Here is a 5,000-nt window from a genome sequence, read left to right on the forward strand (position 1 = left end):
TCTCTCTGTTTCCGTGCATTCTCGCACACACAGAAGAACACACACAAAATAGTAAATATTTATGAGAGGTCCACACACATGGCCAGGCCTGAGTGGTTGCAGATACTGAATGTGGGTGTGCACTCTCTGCAGGGGCTAATGTATGGCTAAAAGTCTAGCCTAGCATCCATGCTAACACAGATACAAGTGCATGCAGGCAAAGGAATGATTCACACAAGGTTAGCTCTATCTGTGTGTGTGTGTGTGTGACTGACAGCCCTATAAGCTTGTGATGATGGACACGCAGTAAGTCTAGTGTATATTCCCAGCAACCCCTGACTGCATCACTATCGATCTCTCCCCATCGGCGACGTATTACAGTTTGGAGCCAAAGATACTTTGCTTTCTCTGGCACCGTTAAAGTTGTGCACCTTTAATGGTGTAATTGGCCGCAGGAAATGAGCTCTGTGAAAATGAAGTCAAGCCACTTAAAAGTTACTTGTAACACTCTAAGTCATGTTTGGCCAATAGAGATCTCGACAGTGAACGTATTAAATGAAACACTGATTTTTATTAATTTTTTTTTTTTTTTTTTTATGAATATGAAGAGAATTTGGAATCCTGCTATGATTTAAGACCAGGCCAAACATATGCATGGGATCTCTTTGGAAGAAGGAGCATTGGACTCAAGGTCTAGTGCTTTGCTGACTTTTAACACCACTTTACAGTCTTGTACCTGTCTGTCACAACTTTCTCCTTCAGATAGATGCATTTTTAAACATGTTGTGTATGTGCTTTCCTCTCTCTCTTTCTTTCCTTTTTTTCTCCTTTTCTTTTGGTTTCCCCATCTTGTTTTACTGTAGGTGCAGCTGTTTGGTTCTTGACTTATTCAGGAATTTGTCCCTGGCAGGGAAACTCTTGGACTCGTGCTGGAGAGAATTTTTGACGTACCTTAAGCTCACTCGCGGCTAACGACCCCAGCTTTTCTTAAATGCTGGAGGTTTGTGGGCGAGAGAAAGAGTGAGGAAGGAGGATGATGAAGATGAAGAGCTGCAGGGCTGTTCAGCTGTGGCTTTCGAGGCATCATGACTTATCTGAGTTCAGGATTTTTGACTTATCTGACTCTTAATCGATATTTATTAGTGAAACTCGTACCACGTCGTACGAATCGACTAGACGAATCAATAATCATGGGTTGATACTAACGTCTCAGTTTAAATCCCGTCTTTACAATTATTTTATTTTGAAGCCTCGTTTGAGAAGAAAATCGATGACAGATAGATGAGGGAACATGCTGCCATCATGGTGCAGTTCTCAGAGTACTGTTCTCAGAGATGGTGACAAGTTGGCAAACTGGCAGATGTGTCTGTTTTTGGGGGGATTTTTTATTTTTATTTATTTATTTTTGCCTTTTGGACTCTGATGCTTTGGACACACAGTGATCCTGCTGAATAGGCAGCTGAACAGACAGACAGAAAACAATGGGAGGGTTGTGTGTGTGTGTGTGTGTGTGTTTGCTCCAACTGTAGCGGATATTTTCTTCAAAATCTTTGATTTTCTTTTCTTTATCTTTTCCTTTTTTTTTGTCAGTCAGTTATTATGTTCTCAGGGAAGAGGAAGGCTCAGACTAAGCTAACTAGACAGATGGAACTTACAAATTTAGAAATGTTCTATTCTTTGAGTTGCGCTGGTGTATTTTTAAAAACACGGTCTCCTGGGAGAGCAGAGAAAAAGGCGGGCTCAGAGAGCACAGGTGACAGTATCCAAACCCCGAGTTACACCGAGTTTATATAGAATCACAGCAGATGTTTTTAAAGCCTGACTGTGTTTACCGTCTGATGGCTCCCACCTTCTCGTCTGATAAAGCCAACGTTCTGTCTGATAAACACCTTTTTTTGTTTATTTAAAAAAAAAGAAAAAAACAACAACTTTGCTCTGTATGTACATTTTTCAAGATATAGTTGAGAAGAGGAGGGCAGGATTTCCTACTCCTCTGTTAGAATGGAATCTTCTAGCTCTTTAATGTAGCGTGATGTTTACAGACAACTTCTGACCTTGTCACCACAGTTCTCTTTGACTTTCTCCATACTCCTCTCGTCTTATTCGTGGTTCAGGACTCAGACTTGTAATAACATATCTCAAGCATAAGAAACCTTGCACATAAGAAAGGAAAGTACTGTTCTTTCTTTCTTTCTTTTGTTCCTTTCTTTTTTTTTTTCTTTTCTTTCTTTTTTTTTTTAACTCGTACAAATAGCACTTGCCTTCCTTTGAGAGAAACAGCAAAAATATTTGGACTTGACAGTTGGAGGCGGTGAAAAGTTTTTGACTTGTGTTATAGCCATATGGATTAAATTGTGAAATGAAAAAAAGTGTTTCTTAATCAAACAAGGGAGCGCTCCAAGGCAAACACGTACTACTCCAACATAGGCGTGTTCTTTTAGCCCGGAGTCCTCTCTGCTCACATTAGCGTCACCATGTTAAAATAATTTCCATGAATTATGATGCTGATTGTTCTTAATTTGATTCTTTTTTTTCAAAAGAGGCAAAAGAGAACTCCGTTAATCATTGCATTATTTGGCCGACTGCACGCATAACTTGCCCCGGGGCAAATTTTTCCTCTTCTTCTTCTTCTTTTGTTTTTTTTTTTCAAAAAAGAAAAAAAAAAGAAGGATCTAGAAAGATTTTAAAAAAAATATATGAACCCACGGAGGAAAATGAAGATGTCATACAATTAGAATGAAGGAGCTGATTTGCCAAGGCCATGGAGAAAGCAGGCGCAGCCATGCGTTAAACTGAATTGACAGAGCCTGCCGATACCCAAACCCAAAGCCATTTATTCCACTAACCTTACGCAGCGTAGACATCGGCCACTACGCCTGATGGATCGGGCCGAGGAGAAAACAATCATTGTCCTTTACACAAAGGAGGAGGGACAGTGTGGACACAGAGAGAGAGAGAGGGAGAGAGAGAGAGAGAGAGAGAGAGAGACAAAGAAAGGGGAGTGTTGATGGAGATAGTTTTCTTTTAGATCTCTGATCTTTTGAAGACTTGGTTTCCATGAGGCATGTTTAGTGTGTGTGCCCCCCCACCCCCCCCCCCCAGCCCACCCAAAAGGAATCTCATTCACTCTGATGATTGTATGAAGGTGGTATGAAAAATACCCCTGTTCTGTTGAACCAATAAGAGGCTTTTCCTCTTCCTCTCTGGTTTCTGGTCCATACATCATGTACTTATAGAGACGTCTGGTCTGCAGAGGGAGAGGAGAAGGGAAATGTGGTTAACACTGGTGTGGTGTGCATCTCTCTTTAACATAGCTGACATGTTCATTGGCTCTGCTCTTCACTCTGACAGTTATCTTCATGGTACTGCTACCGTTCCCCACTACACTGAACAAATATGAGTTGTTTTTTTTTTTTTTCTCTTTTATTATTTTTTTTTAATCCCATCTCGCTTTGGTTTAGTTATCAGCGCAGCCTGTCAGCTGTGATGGAAGTACCTTCCTCTGTGCTCAGTTTTCAGGAGCTGGAATCACATTTTCAAAACAAGTCAGGTCAACGTTAATTTTTTTTTTTTTCCCCTCAGTAAATCAGACTGCTTTGTCCTTCTGGCTGATTGTCTATTCATTAGGGGGTAAGAAAAAAAACAAAAAACAAAAAACAAACACACAAAAACAAGAGAAGCCAATAGTTCAATGTCTTTTTCCCTCGTTCTCCAATCAAAAAGTGCCTCCTTCTCAAGATACTACCCATTTATTTTCTGGAACGTTGTGAAGCATTTTCATTAAGCGGGTCAGTGATTGAAATCTGACTTCACAGCTGACGATGTAATCATAGTTTTGATAACTCTGTTCCTGGCAGTCTTTAAGAAACCGTTTTGCTCGAGCAGAGAGAGAGAGAGAGAGAGAGAGAGAGAGACAGAGGGGCTGAAGGGCTGGCTGAATATGATGTTAATAGACTGGTCGTAGAGCTATGGAACACCATCTGGAAAAAGGAGCCGAAAAAGAAAAACAAGTCTTCATTTATCTTTTCAAGCCCCCATCTCTCTCCCCCCTCCGCCCACCCCTGGAGGCTAGCTCTGTGGGGTTTCATATTACCCCCTCGGTCTCCCTTTGATAGCAATCATTTAAAGAAACTGAAACTCTTGATTTATTTTCTGTTTGCATCAACCATCACACGTCAGGGCTGACACACTTCACACACACATACACACACACACACTAACACACTAACACACTTTAAGCTTCAAAAATTCCCACTTTGAACAGGTTGGACTCATATCAGAGTCCCGCCTCCCCTTCTTCTTCTCCTTCTTCTTCTTCTTCTTTTTCTTCTTCTTCTTCATCTTCTTCTTCTTCTCCTCTCTGCCTTGAAGCGTCTGCGTATGTGTTTTTCTCACTTGATTTCTATTGATGGACTTGGCAGCTCTGCGTGGCAGTCTTTTATTGATGAGAAAGTTTGCTCATCTGTGGAGGCCTATTCAATTTGTCTTCTCATGGTGCTGCATTAAACGCTTAATGTTCTCTCATAAATTACCTGACAAAGACCAGGACACGCGTCTCCTCTCACTGTTCCTCACCGTGACGTCCTAGTGCCAAGATGAATCCATCGATTTCTTTCTTTTTCCTTTTTTTTTTCATAGAAAAACCTAATTAACATAGCATCAGTTCCTTTATTAGAGATAACAGAAACAAATAGCATATTCCCCCCCCCCCCCCCCCCCCCCCGGTTTTAACTTGGCAACATGCAACCAAACACTTCAAAAACGAAACAGAATATCAGCATATGTGCTGGCGCGAGCCAGAGATGAAGCTAATGATGAGTGTGTCACTTCTCCGCCCGACTGTCTGTCCATCTCCCTCTTTTCTCTCTTTTATTCCTTTCCTCACGCTTTTTCTCACACTCGTATGTCGAGTCCTCCCATCTGTGCGGTGAGTGGTATGTAATTGCCTCTCCTTAATTAGCTGGGTGAATTAAAAAGGGGGTTAATGAGCTCACGGAGCAGGGTAGAGGGGAAGCTGTCTT

Source organism: Chanos chanos, chromosome 13 (assembly GCF_902362185.1).
Source record: "Chanos chanos chromosome 13, fChaCha1.1, whole genome shotgun sequence".
Classification (NCBI taxonomy): domain Eukaryota; kingdom Metazoa; phylum Chordata; class Actinopteri; order Gonorynchiformes; family Chanidae; genus Chanos; species Chanos chanos.